Source organism: Gallus gallus, chromosome 9, assembly GCF_016699485.2.
Source record: "Gallus gallus isolate bGalGal1 chromosome 9, bGalGal1.mat.broiler.GRCg7b, whole genome shotgun sequence".
Taxonomy (NCBI): Eukaryota; Metazoa; Chordata; class Aves; order Galliformes; family Phasianidae; genus Gallus; species Gallus gallus.
The window spans coordinates 17,994,755-18,013,386 of record NC_052540.1 but is presented as its reverse complement, the minus strand read 5'-3'; the positions used below and the strand labels follow the sequence as shown (position 1 = coordinate 18,013,386).

The 18,632-nt window shown below is 37.9% G+C and overlaps 1 long non-coding RNA gene across 9 annotated transcripts in view; it reads left to right on the top strand.

The window, feature by feature from the left end:
• Nucleotides 1-257: 257 nt before the first annotated feature.
• LOC107054119 overlaps nucleotides 258-18,632 on the top strand; it is a 154,971-nt gene continuing 136,596 nt past the window's right edge. For 6 of the 9 annotated variants that reach the window (XR_005862175.2, XR_005862173.2, XR_005862169.2 and 3 more), the window contains exons 1-7: nucleotides 258-711; nucleotides 813-925; nucleotides 2,129-2,218; nucleotides 2,814-2,899; nucleotides 3,451-3,531; nucleotides 7,229-7,390; nucleotides 8,526-8,610. This is a non-coding gene — a long non-coding RNA (uncharacterized LOC107054119). The remainder of the gene's footprint in view (nucleotides 712-812; nucleotides 926-2,128; nucleotides 2,219-2,813; nucleotides 2,900-3,450; nucleotides 3,532-7,228; nucleotides 7,391-8,525; nucleotides 8,611-18,632) is intronic. The other 3 variants (XR_005862164.2, XR_005862168.2, XR_006930995.1) reach the window with 3 other exon arrangements.

Below are 18,632 nucleotides of genomic sequence, written 5' to 3'. Positions count from 1 at the left end.
TTGCCTTAGTATCAAAATCTTCTGTCGCCTTGCCTAGGAGATTTAAACCTTATTTTCTTTCATCAAGTATCTATCCGAACAATAAAACTATATATATAGATATAGATAGATATAGATACAGATAACATGTTATTTACATATATTGTATATATACTTTTAACATGCTATAGTAGTTCCAAGTAGCCAAGCTTTGTACAGAATGCATTTGTCTGAAAGAAAGGGAATATAAAACATCTCCACTTTTTCCTTTAACCTTCAGCTAGCTATATAGCATCTTCTGCACTTGTATTCCTTGTCAAGTAATAGCATAGAGATTCGCATTAGAATGGAGTCTGCGTGTAATTATGAAGGCATTTGCATTTTCTATGAGGCATTAGATATGGTAACCATGCAACTGAAGTAATGAGTAATTTGACACTGTCACAGTTTAACATTTATGTGCTATCTTACCAGTAGGATGGGAGCAGAAATGATGAATCCAGCACAATCTGACCAGAATGAGATGAAAGTCCTCAGAGTGACAAAAATGGGCACTGGGAAAGGCAGCTGCTGCTAAGAAGATTTCACTGTGACAGAAAGCAAAAAGTGGAGGTCAGACTGTTGCCCAAAGATCTGATCCTGTTTAACCAGCCCTGAAGCTGTTCTGAATGTGCTGTAGACCACTGAGAATGGATCGCCCCACACTGATCAGTTTATAGTGGGAAGGGCAAGGTATGAGACAAGTCAGGATAGACTAAAGTTAGTAAAGTAACAAATCTCTTTGAAAGAGAAAGTGGGGCCCTGAAAGCTAACCTTCTATGTTTCATCGGCAGGAAATGGGACCGGGAGCAGAATCAGTTTTGAGATACTTAGGTAACAACAGCTGGATCACCCTTTTCTCCCTAACAGGCAAGAAGGAGAGTGAGTGGTCCTAGGGCTAGATAAGGTAAGCTAGGTCTAAATAAGTTAGTTTAAAAAGCATTAAGTCTTTTGTTGAGTCACCAAAGCAGATAGTTCTCTCAGCAAAGCGACCTTGAAGAGTCCACTGACCTTACTTCAACCACTTTCTGTTTATAGTCTTCTCCTCTGAGCTGAAGAAGCTCTGGGCTGCATCTCAAATACTGTAAACCAAGATCAGTCCTCTGAGACTGTCAGCATACATCAAATGAAGATCTCATCCACTTGTTTGAGGCTGAGCTACATATGGGAGAAGCACTCTCTGACATTGTTTGACAGTCTCATTTAAAGAGAAATCTAGTAAGGTTTTCTAGTCAATGTCTTGAATTCATCTTTGGTATATTTCAGCTGAGGTCAGTGATATGCCAGAGATGAATTATCCCATTGGATAAGGGTTGCTTTTACTGCACAAAAGAGAGCGCATATCAGAACTAATACCATGCCAGTATTTACCTCCTTTTAATGTCAGTGCCATCAGTTTATAGTGGCTAATGTACTTACAAATTTGACTTCTCCCTTGAACAAAAAGTTACCTGCCACTCTGTAAATATAAGCTGCTTTCATACTGTATAATACAAATCAGTTTCAGATAGTAGCATTCTGTATCCCTTAGCCTTGACTAGAGAAGGTGATGATAAGAACTCTGTCATTGTCTCTTCTACAGGAAGAAGGGAAAGTATTTTTTCTATGAAAATTGTAGCTAGAGATGTACTTTAAGAGCTGAAAATATAGAAAGATAAAATATAAAGCATAAAACAGTATGTGTTCACATGGCTGTTGGTCATGCAGTTTAGAATGAAAGTTATAGAATGATTATGTAAAGTGAAGCAAAAAGGGATAATTTTATATCAATATTGGAGACAAAATGCCTGAGGTAATGTCTTTGAATTGTTGGAATAAACTTGTGGAGGCCATTACAAAAGAGAGAATAAAAACCTTAAGGTTAAACACTGTGGTTTAAGATCAAGTAGCACTGATATGTGTAAGCTGTAGCACAAGAGAAGACCTACTGCCATATGGCTACTCAGATACTGAAATATCTAATACCTATCAAAAGGAACTGTTGAATTCCAAACTAGAATGCAGCATCCAGGAAAGCCAGGAGAAAGGGGTCTGCTGTCTGCACCTACCACCGAAAGGTTGACATTTCCAAGTTTATTTTTGTGGGTTTTTTTTCTCTGGATAATAACAGAGATCCATCAGGATGGATTTGTCTAGCCTGGGTGACAGGCAGGTGTTTGTCAGCGTGGGACTGCACATAAAAGATGGTCAAATTAGCTGAGTAAGTTTCCACATATGTCATGTGTCACTGCATTTCCTAAAGTGAAAGATCACTGTGTTATCCGAAATGATGATGCAGATCTATAGTGGGGGACCTTCATATGCAGATGTTACTTCTGAATTGAGCAAGAAAAATGAGCTGATATCCCCACATGTGAAGTTCACATTACAAATGCTAGCAGAATGACCCTATAATGAACACCAACTGAGTTCACTTTTAGGACTCTGCCATTCATAAGGTGCTTGTCATGCTCTCCTAGCCTAACATAATCAGGGCCCTACGAGTGAGTAATAGCCTTGTATTCGTAATAAGGCAATTTATTATCCTGTATGTAAAGTGACAACTTCACTATCATTCACTATTATGAAATAGCAGGGAAAGCAGCAGTTGAAATAAAAAGGCAGCTTTTTAAATAATTCTTTTTAAAGTATGAAAATTCAATACATAAATTTGTGGCATGTAACATTTTTATTAATATATGAAGAATTTATCTTGATGTTCCATGGCATACTCCACTGATACTTTCTCATTACATTTTAAGAGAAATATTTACAGTGGCTGCTTGCAGCATCATGGCTTCTTTTTTTTCCCCCAGCTACCTTCGTATCTCCCACTGAGTACTTTTAGACTGGTGGAATTCTGCCTCAGTTACTTTTATAGCCATCCAAGGAATTGACTCGGGTCAGTGCAAATGTGTAAACTGAATGCAAATGCTTAGTTCCAGTGACAGAACAGTGCAAAAATACCTGCCAGCAGATTGGCCCCATTACTTCTATGAGGCCTACAAATTATACATGTAATAAACAACTGCCCATTCAGCTCTTGCTGGTTCTACTGCCTTCTTTTGGAATATGGGGAACTATCTCAGAATGATTATACTTTTCCATTATCTATAAATATTTCTGAGAAAAAATACTTTTCAGAATACAGTAATTTGCTTCAAATTACATATTGATGCCTACCATTCTGTAATTCCTGAATCAATAAAAATGAATGTGTCTGTGATAAGTAGCTCATTGAGTAGACACTAGGACATTCTATAACAAAGTGTGATCTAGTTGGTGATCGAATATGTTAGGGTTAGTATCATTAAGTGTAGCTGGGAAGGTGTGTTATGTCAGTGAGGACGAACAGCATGAAGTTGAAAGAGGTGATATACCTCTTTATCTCTTCAGAACATTGTAGGCTTTGTATATTCTAATAACTTTTCTGCACCATTTTGCTTTTTGAAGATCATTCAGTGCTATGACCAGGCTTCACTCTGCACACTTTAGGGATCTCTAATGCAGTCTGCCTGAGGAACTACTTTGCAGGTATGCTATAAATGTAATAAAATCTTCTGTAAGAGGGAGCAGTGGTTACTGCTGTTGTGTGATACTTTCTGAAAAACTTCAGCCAGAAAATATGTTTACGTTCTAACATTGTTAGGACTCAATAATGGATAATCTATATGATGAATGCTAAGTTAGACAGCTATACTAAACCAGCAAGTTTATTAGGAAAAAAAAAAAGACTTGTATAAGCACATCCAAGTCTCCATGCTGATCTGTGTCATGACACCCTACGGACGTGAAAGGATTTTGCAAAGAATCAGGAAGACAGGCATATCTGGGACCCCCTGCATTCCAGCAGAGAACCATACCTGCTGGACTGTCCTTTCTAAGCCTTTGTCAGAGACAGACATTTTTGCCAAGATAAATGTCTCTTGTCAGAGAACAGTTACATACCCCCTTTTTCTTTTTTTTCTTTCTTTTTTTTTTTTTTTCTCTCCAAGAGGATGTACAAAGACTTAAGAATTTTCTCCCTGACCAATTGTATGACACTTCAGATAAATCTTTATATGCAATAATACTCAAGGACCTAAGTAATACATCATATTTGATCTGACCAGGCATAAATCATTTATTCATGATATATCATTCATAACTTGATTCATTGACTCATCTTTAGACAAGACAAGGTCAGTAGAAAAAAATGATTAAGCTTTTTGCCTGCAGGAAAAAGAAGCTTAAACAATAAATTCATCTTCACATCTGACTTTATGAAACTTGACAGAGAAGATTTTAAAAATAGAAGTAGAAGACTTAAAAAGCCAACTTTTACTCCCAATTACACTGATTTAAATCTACAGTCACTCCACTGACTATAGAGTAAATGGGAAAAGCCTGTATGAGTCAGTGGAATCACTCTGGCCTTCGTATCATCAGGGAAGAATTTGATTCTGAAAGAGAAAAAGTGGACATTTAAAGTTGAAAACGATGTGCCTGAATATTTTATCGGATCAAAGATGGCAGATCAGACTCTGTACCCACTCGTATCATTATAAATCTGGCAGCATGACATGAAATTTCAGACTAGTCCGAGCCTTCTAGCAAGCTGAACTAAACAGCCTCTTTGATTTACAGTTGACATTTCTGCCTGTGTTACCATTAGAATTTAATTTCAGTGGAGCTGTTGTCCCCTTGACAGCAGCATCTTGAGAAGAGGTCATTCTTTCTTCTGTTAAATCACGTAAGGTGGAAGAGCATGTCGTTTCCCTGCCATGTGTCCATGGTCCTAGCACTCTGTTCTGATATGTTTCCAAGCCCTTGCTCATAGAATAGAGGGCCAAAACTTCCTCATAAACTCCTAGTGCAGCACTGACACTATTTGTTGTGGAATAATTTTCTTAAGAGGAAATAATAGCCATGATTCAGATAAAGCAAGGCAGATTCCTCCAAGTAATTTAGTATCGTCCAAGTGCTGAAGTGTCCAGAGGGCACAATGAAATTCAAATAAATGTCTAAGCATTTATTTTAAAATAAACTGAAGCAAATTCTCAAGGTTGAACTTCATTCAATTTAGTAGAAATCTCAGCTCAGTTTGCAGATCTGAGAGTGACTCAATGCCATTATCATCCGGTGAAACTGATAGAAAATGAGGGTGCTTAATTCATTAAACCCTTTGGAATTGTTCTGCTTGGTTTTAAGAAATGGAGACAGAAAAGCATAACTGTGAAAACTGCTACAATCAGCATTTTGCATCAATGAACCTGGAAGCAGTGAAAGGTAAAGATACATTGGAAAAGAAGCAAGCTGTAAGAGAGACTGTGATGAGTCACTTCAGAGGGATTCAGGGAGGCATTATTTTCTTTTTGTCTTTTTCTATTTTAGGCTGTTGTGTTACACAGTAGCCTAGCAAATGCTGCAATTATAAATATGTGCTGGAGAGTCCTTGAGCACTGCATCTTCCCTACATATCATTCTAAGAACCCGTGCTAAATAGTCTGGTGCTGATCTCACATCTCCAGTGTTCAGTAGCCTTTAAAATTTCTCATTTCTTTGCTCTGTGATGGTGCTTTAGGCAGTAGCATAAGACAGAAATATATGCTCAAGATATACAATAGTGTTTTCTTATCTCACAGTACTCACAGGAAGCACTGGCTGTATTTTTTTAATTATTATTCTTATATGAATATACATTTGCTTATTCTTTAAATAACCATTTTAACAATCCTAGAGGTAAATTCCAACTTGGCACCTAATCTAAGTACAGCACCATCCGCAAAATAACATACGATAAACATTCATCCACAGAAGAAGGATAGGATAGAACAAAAGCAAGAACTCAGAGCCCACTGTTGTCACCTATAAGCAAAATAATAAAGGAAGAGGCAGCCAGTGGCTCCTGGTGCTGGTGTGATCCAGTCTGGAGAAGAAAGCAGTTTCTCTGACGCCTCTAGCTTTAGATTTGAATACTTTATCTCATCCCATGTAACTTTGTATAGCTCCTAAACTTATAATGAAGTTGCTCTATTCTAAGCAAGAGAGACGCAAAAATAATCAAATAATCATTTATTGTGAGTTAGCCTGCTTGTTTCTCTGTGTCTTTTTTCTTTTGTAGTTCTTTATGCAGAGATTTCTATTCTGGTGTAATTTAAATTCCTGCAGAAGTTTTCTACTCTGTTTCAAGGACACTGTGGCTTGACACTGTCCTAACGACACTTTCCATTATTGCTTTTCTATTTCTCACCCATACAAATGAAGCATTACGTTGATATTGTTAAGTACCTTGAATCAAATTCTTTCCTGAGAAAAATCCACTGATTTTGGCCAAATAAAGCACCTCTTTAATATTGGCCAGTTACACTTTATTATTATCTCACAATGAATTTCTCCAGCATAAAGCATTCCCCTTCCTTTCCTTGTGGTGTTCTTCTCGTCAGCACGTGGCGATGTCTCGGTGATCTGGTGCTGTATTACATTAGCAAATATATTTCTGCATTCCACATCAGTCCTTTCTTATTCATTGCATTGTTCCCTTTCTCCCTGGTATGAAACACTGTATAAAATTAACCCGTTGCCGAATTAATTTGTGGTATTTTGCAATGCTAGAATTTTACACCAAAGCCTTGTTTGTCCAGAACTGAAGACATTACACTTCATGAAAACCTACCTATATACTACCTCTTAATGTGATGTGTTTTCTTATTTGGACTTAGCTATGCATTTCCTTCTTGTAACAGATGTGAAAATAAATGGCTGCACCCATACTCTTAGTCCAGAGATACATAATTACTCAAATTCAAGCCTTTCTGCCACATTAGAAGCATAGATGAATGCAGTTTTGCTGGTTAGATATGAATTTTATACAATCCCAGCATTAACTCAGTGTTTAAAAATAAAGATACCAATTCTTTTTGCTATGGTTTTCAAAGTGCATTTTTTTTGAATGAGTAAAGGCAGGCTCTAAAGATAGGAATATGTCATTCACATGTCTGGCTGTATTTCCCAATTGCTGTTACATACATAACTATTAATACTAAAACATGATGCTCAGTGGATAAGGTCAAATTCATTCTGCAGATTTAATGACATTATAATTTATGAGATATGTATATGGCAAGAAAGGAGAATATTGATCCATGAATATACATTTGAAAATCAAAGACCACTTATCTCCTGGCAGTTTTAACACATGCTCAATGCTACATGATAGTAAACCTATTTATAATTTCCTTTCTACATGAAGGGCAGAGAAGCTATTTAAAAACTAAAAGTGATTGAATCCATAGATGACACTTGAAAGTCTGAAACTTGTGGAGTGTTATGTCAAAGCGGATGGAATTGCACAGAGGGACAGTACCTGGAGCAATGGGAAGGCTACAAAGAATTATTCTGGCTTTTGGGTTAAGTAAGTGCCCTATCACATGTGGTAAGTGTTACTGTTCCATTATACATATGGAGAAATTAAGTGTAAGTGCAACACCCAGAGTCACTCATGAGAACTCAGAAAAAAGAGCCTACAAGGTTTCCAAGGTTTCCAGTCCACTGTTCTATTCAACAAAAACAGGTTTTTTTTTTTTGTTTGTTTGTTTGTGCACCACAGGATGACCTGTACAACCTACAGATACTTTTAAAATCAGCAGGAAGGTGCCTTTTGCATTCTGCCATCAAAGGTACAGCCCCAGCAAGGGCAGAAAGGCATGAGCACCAAACCCAGATACCAACCTGAGGTGGTTATCAAACTGGGAGAACTACCAATTTAAATGTCACTGCCTGGTGATGTAGGGTTTAACTTCACGGTGCCATGTGGATGGAGCTTGAGGAAAGCAACAAAGCAAATCCTGATGGTTCTTTCATAGGGAGGATAATACATTTCTGCTGTACTTATGTTTCTGTGCCATGCTTAACATGGTTGTATTTTAGCGCCTTTATTTAGAGTGCAAGACTATTAACGCTTACAATTCATTTACTATCATTAAATGAAGTATATATATATATATATATATATATATATATATATATATATATATATATATGTATTGACATGTAGTTATCCCAAAAGTCTATGTGAGATCATCTTCCTCACTGCAAATATTTGGGAAAGCCTTTTTTAACATAACTGATTTCAGTTCATAGTCTCATATCCTATGATTATATAAAATAGAGCTAAGTCTTTGGTGTCTACTTCAGAATTCTTGTCTCATGTTTGCTGCTAGTCCTCTCCTGGGGTATGTTCAGTATCACTAACAAAACCTCCATCTGATGGTTTTTTAATTTTTATTAATTTTTTTTAAAGAACTGTTCTGTAAAATACCCTCTTCAAATATCTAACTCAAAAATCTTTCATGTTGCGCTAGCAAAAAGAATAATAGACAACAAAAATTCTTGTAAATGTCTTCTGTTAGACCCACATTGCCTCTGTTAGGGGAAGAAGTATGGCTGACATTTTCTAACATTGTTCCTTTTCTGAAAAGATTTAAGAAATAGATGTTTTTACTGGAGAGACATCAGTATTAAAGCTCTTTTCATTCATTATTTTCAAGAACTCCTCAATCAACCCCAGAAAAGCCAACCATTACCAAATGAGGCATTTTGGTACGTTTTAATCCAAGCTGCAAGAGTATGCAGGTAAGAACTTTTTTTCATTGCATAATCACGACATAAGCAGAAACACTGGCAATTTATTTTGATCTAGCTGAGGTAAAATAAAAGGGAAAATTAGTTTTGAGGTTAATTCATCATTTTGTGTAAGTAATGGAAAATCATATCACTAGTTTTGTGTGTTTAATTTCATACTGAAACTGGTTTTTAATATTAAATAGTTGTTGTTCTCACAAGAATTGAGGTGTGCCGTGAATGTCGCTTGGACATCAAATAGCAACTGATTAAGGAGTCTTACGGTCTACAATAAACTGTAAAAGCTGTTACATTGGTAGCTCTCAGGCAGGACATCCAACTCTCTGGGCAGAAAGAGGTGCCTAAGAGATCCTAGGGAACGACCCAGTGCTCTGCTTCTGTAGGTCTTGTCACTCAGACCAGTGTGCAACCAGTGCTCTTCCTATCACCCTATCAGGAGAATCTCAAATTAAATTGAATTTTCCTAAAATTTACAGTTAGATTTGGGTGTGGTTTGGCATTCTTTCAGATGTATTGCACATCGTGAAGTCAGTGTTGATTTTATAATAGTAGTTGCTTCCCTCAGCAAATATGTACAGAGTTCAGGTAGAGTTTTTCAGGCTTCATAGAATGTAAATACAATTTTTTTTTCCTGTTTGTTGGTTGTTGTTTTTGCTTGTTTGTTTCTATCTAGCATTGATTTTCTCTGCCCTCCTACCTGTTTTCTTTTTTTTTTTTTTCTGTTTCTCATTGTTTTCATGCAAGCGTATAATTCAGACAGAATAGTATACTCTGCAGGTTGGTCAGCACTGAAAGATACAGAAGTTACATACTAAGTATGAGTTTTTTCATGAAAAACAGTAATCTATTACAGCACTGCTGGAATTGAACAAAAATGCATAACGTTCTCTATGCAGTCTGTCTTGCATCTTCCTAAAGCAGGTATAAATTTGCACTTAAATTGACGTGGTTTAGGCAATTCTTCATGTTGCATTTCAATCTTGACTAGGCTACAGCTTAGAACAAAATGTAAAGAAAATATGAACTCCCATTCAGAAAATTCAGTGTCATTTTCAGGTTCAGTACTGTCAAGGTAGGGATAATGAAACATGTTTTCCCAAATCTTTACAAACTGTCATGACTTGGGTACAATCTTTCTGCTCACGCCGCAGTTCCAGGGCACTGAAACGGTGATTAACTTTGTTTCCATATACTGAGTTTGCTTTTAACATGCTTACATTATAACACCAGCGTTTCTGTGGTGGGTAAAAAGCTGCGTGATATTTTAAAGCCACATTTTTTTCCTACTTGGAGAAACCAGCTATGATATCTGTACAAATATTCGTATCTTTAAAATAAGTCTTAGTTTCCTGGGAGAGGCTTCCAAGCATAGTACTGATCTGGATTTCTCCTCTGAAAGGCTGAGTGGAATACTAACTAGTCTTAGCTCAGTACATTGGATAAATATGGTGATTTCTATTTATAAAGCTAAGTGAGAGAGATCTGCCTGATGCTGTGGCATGACTAGTTGTCTGATGCTGAGACAGCACGTGCAAAGGCCTTTCTTTTGGCATAATTTGTGTTTGTATACAGAGAGTTATAATCTCTCTGAGAAATAAATGGAAATCAGATATCTGAATTCTTTCTCTGGTTTTGATGTCCCAGGCTAAACAAATAGAATTGCTCAGCTTTCTAAAGGGATTGGATATCTCGGATTTAAAAAACAATTTAGTAGCAGGCATGCATAATTTTGTGTCATATGAGGGAAGATGGTCAAAGCAGCATCAGCAGTGTGGGAGACCAAGTCCAGTAATTAGCTTTCTTTACATTTGGCAACAAATAGCTGTGCAGTAGTATTAGAAGAGCATCACTGAAGCTAATTTTCAGTAATGTGACTCCTTGATATTACAAATGCATGAATCTAATTAAATAAAGTTAATTGAATTTTAAAAGGCCGCTTACAACTCACACATCGGGTGGTTTTCTGTATCACATCATCAGAAATATCTCTTTGCAAGAAAAAAGCAGTTAGGAACAAAGCCAGAGTAAGCAACAAAAACAAAACAACACTCCTCCTACCTTAAACTGATTACATTTTCTTTCCAACTATCCTGTGTACTCAATGTGCTTGGCACTTTTCATTGTGTACTTTTATCCCTGACCCCATTTATATAAAGAAGTATGAGAAAAAGATGAGAACCATGTGCCTTAACGATCACAGCGCCCATATCAAACAGCTCTGAGAAAGAAAATCTCACCTTCTCTATAGTGTCAAGGAGAAATAAGATGGATACTAATTGAAACCTGCTGTAAGAAAGTTGGACAAAGTATGACCCCATCATACTAGAGCTGTTGACTGGTGATGATCAAGAAAAGTCACAGAGTTGCCTCTCTAAGAAGAGATAAATTTTAGAATATATGTCTGCAGAATTCAGACTCCACAGAAGAGATGCCCACCTTGACAGCCTTGTCTGAGATGGTGCAACTCTTTTAGCTAATTGGAGTTCAGGTTAGGTTTTGGCTATGTTAATAGGGGTGAGAAAATGGGCTGACAAAGAAGGAAAACGTTATTTCATGACTTGTAAAAGGCCAACTTGTCATTGATATTATTTGAAATTCTTCCCAAAGTGTATTCCCCAAGAATGTGGTTCAACTAACTCTGTGGTTCAACTATCAGTCTTATCAGCTCCCATAGATTTAATCAATAGTTGTCTCAAGTCCATATAATCACAACTTAACCCCTAGTAGCTGTTTTTGAAAGGCACCCTCTTGGGTGCCACAAACCAGTTGAAAACACAATTATTCTTGGCTTTCTGTGCTGCAGAGGAGAAAAGAAAAATTAATAATCAAAGCTGCATAATAAACAGAACGGCAGCTTACTTATGGAAGGTGCATTTTCATCTTCAGCAGTTGAAGAAGAAATGACTTCTGAGAATACAAATGAGGAAAATCAAATACCTCAAAATCTTTGGGAGGAAATTTTGACTTATCAGATAATGAGCTAGCTTTTACTGATGAGAATGATAATGATTCCATTACTAATACCAATAATAATAATAATAGCAGTGTATGAGCTTAGCAATTAGTTTGCATCTGGTAGGAGAGTAAGTTATTAATATAAGAACTGAAAAAAGACATTGAAAGATACAGTTTTCAAAAAAATGCTGTTAGAGGCATGAAGAAGTGTAACAGCAATAACAAATTAAATGAAGAAATATGGAATCTGTTAGTTTTATTTAACGGAACTGGAATAAAATTGCAAGGAAACACATTAGCAACTTGAATTCAGACCTATCCTACTACTATCCACAAATCAGAGTGTCATGATAAATTCTCAGGCGGCCAGAAAGACTGTTACTTGTTCCAGTTTTTAATATCCTGAAGAAAAAAAAAAAAAAAATGGATGGCCAAAATCATTATCCTTGTTTTTTTCTAAAACTGGGATCTTTCCCTTTCTGTGAGATAGCCCAGTATCAGCTACTAAAAGCAAGATAGAAAGGCTGAAATATGATCTACTTTCCCTTGACAATAACAAAGCTTTTCTCATAGGCATCAACAGAGATTGGAACAGAACCAAAATGATCAAGAAGACTGCTGGTGTCTGAACTAATTAAGATAGTTGGTTATCAAATATACACCTAAACTGTTCCATAAAACACAGCCTTCCAGGTCTAGCTTCAAGGGACAATTCTACAGAGTCAATGAGAACTTATGTTGATACAGAGACTATTATCATCAGCTGACATTTACCTTCCATCCCTTTATCTAAAATCATGCTACTATTCATTCATAATCTATGATAAGTAAAATATACATCAGAGGAATACGTTATGTAATAAGCTCCGTACAGTAATTTCCAGCCAAGCTAGTCAAAGCTGCAGTTTTAATGAACTTCAGGTTCTCACTTGGTGCTCTGCAGGGAGAGAATCAGTGAGATGATGCTACTGCTTCTACTGTTAAACACAATACCCAGCTCATGCCTCACCAATGGCCTCTGACCAGCAGCATCTGGAGAAGGAAAAGCAATAGTTAAGCACAGACTACATAAACTGTGTGTTTCCTGGAAGCATCACCTAACACCCTGTGCTACCATAGCTGTAAGAAGGGCCTGGGCCAGCTGCTGAGTGCTGTCAGTGAGTAAACACAGCTCACTGGGAGAGCACCTCATCAGAAACAAGCAGCTTCCAGGCAGGATTTTGGCACTGGGTTGTGCAACAATGTAAGTATATGATAAATAAAGAAAAAAACACTCATTTTCTTCCGCTCTTTCCCCCGCTTACTTCATAGTGACAGAGGCTGTAAGCAGATTTAATAAGAGACAAAGGCAAAGCAGAAAACTTGATTTTCTCTGCATTGAGTATTGTCAGGTGCTCTAAATGCATGCTTTGTGTCAATTTTGCATAATATTATACAACTCTTCTAAGTGCCAGGCTATAACATATTGATCTTTATGATTTGTCTTTAATGGAGTGCTGAGATCTCTTACTCTGTAGAAAATCGGGGTGGGTGCAAACGTGCAAGAAGCAGCTGAACTGTTCTGAGGGTTTATTCCAGAGCGGCCAGTCACACTTGCACAATATAACTTACTGCACGAAAATGAAATGTTTCTTTTAATTATAATATTTGATGGATGAAGGGTGATGTTAAAAGGCAAGACGACTTTCCTGTTACTATCACACACAAACCACACTCCACCTGGGGAAAAACAACCAACACAAATGACATTAATGGCCGCTTAGGTTTGGGCGGGAGCCACAAAATGGCCGCCGTGCTCCGGGGCGCCACGCGGCGCAGCCCACGCGCAGCCGGCGGCCAACGGCTGCTCCGCGCCTCGCCTCGCGGGGGCGACGCGGCGCCTTTCTTTTGCAGTGCGGGCTGAGGGGATGAGTGGGGGGAGAGTCCGCCAGGGGAGCGGGGCGTGCAGGTCAGTTTTCCAGAAAGATCTAGCTTGATTTGCTGCATTTTTTTTTTTTTTTTTTTTTTTTGCAGTTAGTTATGGTCTCGGTCTTATGCATTGACACAGTTTGCATCTTGCACTCTTCCTGTGTATTTGTGCCTTTTGTGGGAGCTCTGATCTCGATCACAACCTGTTTAGCTGTCTGTTGCATCTGAAGGAGGCGCTTTTTGTATGCAGAGCCAAATGGGTTTGCTTAATTTGGTGTTTTTGGAGAGAAGGAAAGGATTCGGCGATGTATTATGAAGTGAATAAAGAGTCTGTAACTACTCGGAGTGTATAAGAGCTCTTCAAAACTCTTATTAATTGCTTATAGAAATTTAACGGCGGTGCGAAGTGCAACTGTGGTTTAGCAAGATTTAACTGTGAGATGGATAGCCTTAAATAATCAATAACAACAGACAGGATGCTGAGGTGATTACGAGACTGGCAGCGGATGCTCAATAGCCGTTAATGCTGGGCAGTACCGGCAGCGACGGCTGCAACCACCACACACCGCAGGCATTGCAGTGCTGGCACAGAGCCCACGGCCATGGCGGTGCTCCCCAGCGCTGGGCCTCCCAGCCTTCTGCATCCCTGGAGAGGGTGATTGCATCCTCCCGGTCGGTTCCTACCTGCTGGGGCTTTGAACACTCGGCTGTTTTTGGCCTTCTGAGTTGTCTTTTATCCCTTCCAAGCCCACAGCCTCTGTTCCTTGCTTCCTTGGTTTCCCGCTGGCCGGACAGTGCTGCTGCTGGGTGCTTCACCTGTGGTCGCTGTGCCCTTGTCCTGCTCGTGTTTCCCTGGGAAACTGTTTTTCCATGACCCTCACATGTCTCCTTTTCAGCATCCCATGTATAATTTTCATTTCTGTATTCCAGAAGCAGTACTGCTTTTGAGTAGTTCCTTTCCTCCTCATTCTGCAGCTGTCTTAACGATGCTGTAACTGCATTATTTTTCCTATGTGCTATTTATTGTGTTAAATCAGCCATTTGTTAGTTCAGCAGTTCCGCTGCAGTTTATAGATACTCTCAGGCCCTATAGTTATGCTAATTCAGCAGCGTGGCGAGCTCTTGTCTCACCACCAGTAATGCCAAATGCGTTTTCGCAGGGTTAGCAGAAACGATACCAAGGCCCATCTTGGCTTTAATGGCCCCTTTCTGCTGTTGCACGGGATTATGTCAAGCCCTATCCCAGCTCATTGGCTTCCTTCACCTGAAACGGCAAATTATGCTAAAGTCTATCAGCCTGTCTTGGCTCACTGGTTCCTTCCCCTTGCTATGGAAGCAGAGCGCCTTTGTTGTTCTTGAGGTTCTCCTTACATCATCTCCATGAAGGAGAGCACTTAAAGAAGATTTACTGGCAATCTCCTCAATTTACAAATGGTTTTTAGCCTTACTTTGTCCAGTAGCTTGCAAATTGTTGTTCGTCCTCTTTAATGGAAGTTTTAGGGTTGTTTTTTTTTTCTCCCCTTCTAGGATATTTTTTCAGGCAAACAGCAAAAAATCATGCCTGTAACTATAACTTACGTGGTTCTGTTGCACTCGCAAGCACTGTTGGAGGGTTGTATAATAAAAGGGCATATTCAGTGGAAAAATCATTATAATGAGGGAATGTACTTTGTTTTAGCTGATGAAGTGGCTAGGGACAAAGGTGGTCAGGAAAACAATAATAATTTAAAAATCTATATACCATTTCCTCTCTAATGGCTGAATTTATAATCTTTACACTGTCTTTTAAGGTGTGTAGCCATTCTTGGGCACGGTATATATGTATAAGAGAACTGCAGGGACATACTTCTCGTTAATGCCAATATAATGGTGATCTCAGTATTAAAAAGATTATGATACTGTTATTATGTAGGCTGAGATATATTTTATTTTATAAAGACAGAGTTGAGGCAGCCAAAGTAACTGCACAGAACCTAATTTTATTTGCCTTTAAATACCCTTCTTATGTTTTGTGATCATACAGTAGAATGTTTTGACAAATAAACAAACAAACATGGGATAAATGGTATGTTGCTGCTGTTTGTGTAATTTCCTGTTCTTGTGATGAACCCATTCTGCTGAACTGATAAGAACCAAACTGATTTCTGTGCTTGCAATAGGAATAACAATAAGATAGTTCATACTTTTTCTCAACTTGAAGATAGCTAACTTGTTTAAAATGCATTTTATTATGGGGAAGGCCTAGCCTAGAGAACTTACAGATTGATGAGACTAAAAAATGTTGGGTTTGGCTTACATGAAAAAATCTTTAAAAAAAAAAAAAAAAAAAGTAAAAATTAGTATGTTTCACATCACATAGGAAAGAAAACATTTTTGAGTGTGTTGTGTGCATGTGGACCAAATATTAACATCTTAAAGATACTCAAAAGCATTTCTTTATAAACTCTTTTTAAAAGTAGAGCATAAAATAGGACAGGTTGTTTAAAGAAGTGCCTTCTCTGTGGTAAAAGATACAGGGCAGTCTACATCTCCCTTACATGGGCTAGTGGTCATCTGTTTTTTTTTTTAGATACTACCTTAAATATCCACTAAGTCATTTGCAATAAATGCGATGAGGGTAAAACCCTTTTTGACTGGTACCTGGGGAGCATGCCATGGCTTCTGCTAAACTGAGAGTGATCCTACAGCATAGTGTAGATGAATACCTGATTAAGTTTCTGCTACCAACAACTGTATCAGTGAATCAGAAGCACCCAGTACCTCAATGCTTACAAAACCTGTTTTAATTAAAACTCCAGAGAATTAAAATGATCAGTTAATAATTTTTCCAGATGTCTCATAGCCTTACGAGGGATCTCCTCGATTTGGCAGCGTGTGTTATCACCAGTGGGCTGTTAGCAGCACATACCTGCAGCAGCTAGCACGTACGTGGCCAAGGTTCTACAGCGAGAACATTTCTGTTCCTTGAAATTGCATCTCAGAAGCAGCCGTAAGAGAGGCAAAAAGAGATATTTATGTATGGTACTGAGTAGAGGGTAGATGTGCATGGCCTTCCCGAGTGCTAGGATGGATTGATGGGCTTTCTTTCTAACACATACACACACTGCAGCCCAAAGGGGCAGCGGATGCTCTCAGGGTGAGCTGCTGCTTCCTTGTGAGGGATTTTGGCTTATATAGTACTGCAGCAGAAGGCCACATGTTGGCAGCTAAAAGCTGAACGCTTCCTGCTAATCAGAATTAAAGCAGTTCACATATATGTGCACACATCATATATATCATCATATATATCTGTATACATGTGTATATGGAAATAGGTACATCCAGTGCTTTCAGTGCCTTTATTCTGTGATTTATGTTTTCATGAATAAGGCAGGACTTCAAAATGCGTGTGGATCTTTTTGAAGTGCTTTTAGGAAGTTTCCAACCAATTTATTTCAGATTCTTCAGTAAATTTAAATTTAACATCCCATTAAAATGTAATTATTTTGAACAACCAAGGAAGGGAACTCTGTATTAAAAACAGAGCTCACATTTAAAGCAGATATAAAATGTTTGTTACTTCCATACAGTTATTTAATACTGTGTACTAGTTGAATTAATAAGTTAACTTGTTACTTGTATATGAGTATTTATTCTTGGTGTCATTGTTATGTGGCTGTAATCTTAATTAATTCCTTGGCAGCGTGTCGGTGATTTCTGCGTGGAACATTAAATGTCAAATTGCCTTTCTTTGTTGCCTCATTTGTAAGTATCTATACACAGAAAAAAGAAATTGGTAACAAGGAGGAAGAAGAGTTCAACGGAGTGCAGAACCTTGTTAATGTTTGTAATGTTTGTATTGTTTTGAAATCTCTATAAATTAGATTGCAAAGACATGATTAATACAAAAAACAAACTGTGTAGGAATGTATCTTTCCTGTATATGTATTTAATGAGGTAATTTTTAAAGATGCACTGTATGTTCAATAGTACTTTCTGTGCTGATATTGAGGAAGAAAGACTGTGAGGCTGACAGCCTCAGCCGCACTACTGGTGATCAGGTGATTCTCTGTGCTTGCTTTATGTGTATGTAGATCAGTTCTTCAGGCTTCGTTTACCAAAAGTGCCCATTTTCCAATGCCTTTTCAGTGTGAGAATGTCATGGGATTTTCAGAATCTGAGCATATGCATCAGACGTTTTTCTGCTTTTCAAATGTGCATTATGTCTGAGAGCTGCTTAGCTGGATAGTTACTGAAATAGCACTAAAAGTACGGATATCAGATCTTCCTTAGCAGCAGCAGCAATGGCAGGAGAGGTTGTGCGGTCCCAGGGGGCTGATTTCTGTCTTAAACTCTAACTAATTCTGATTATGTAACTGATAAGCCATTTCTATGTACTCATGCTCTGAAAATTCTATTCTAAATATAGCGGAAACAAGAGTAAAGATGTGATATACCAGGTGAATGTTTTTGTAGCAAACCCTGCATCTAGGATAATATGTATTTTCTATCTGGTGCAAAGCTCATTAAAATCATAGAATCACCAAGGTTAGAAATGACCTCCAAGGTCATCCAGTCCAACCGTCCACCTACCACCAATATTTCTCCATTCAGCCATCACTCTCACACTTTCCACTGCCTTAGTGCATTTTCAACAAGCCTCTTGCTTCATGTGTTTTTGAGGTCTGCCTTCTCCTTCAGCAAGTCTTGGCAAGGCTGCTGCTAACATTCTGCAGAAATACCGAAGCATTAAGTAATCACTGCAGTGTGTTGTCGCTCTGTAATCATTGTGAAATTTATGTGCTTAAATTTCTTACATTGATCCAGAGTTAAGATTTGCAACCAAATTAAAGAAGCTCCTAAATACACTTGAAATAGCTTAGCAGAATTACCAGCGTTGCTCTCAGAGGTTGTTGAAACGTGGACTTCTAGGACAAGAGTGTACAATTTTTAAATGGAAGTATTTGGTCGTGGCTTTTAAAAGGAAATTTCCAAATTCTACCCTGAGAGGCCATCCTGCTTTGATCGATTATTCTAACATGTTTGAATTTTTATTATCCAATTAAAATATTATATTCTTACCATCAGTTGAACTTCAATAATAGCTATAAAATACATGTTGCTGAAGGCCATTTAATTAACACTAACCATTGAAAACATACATAGTTAGA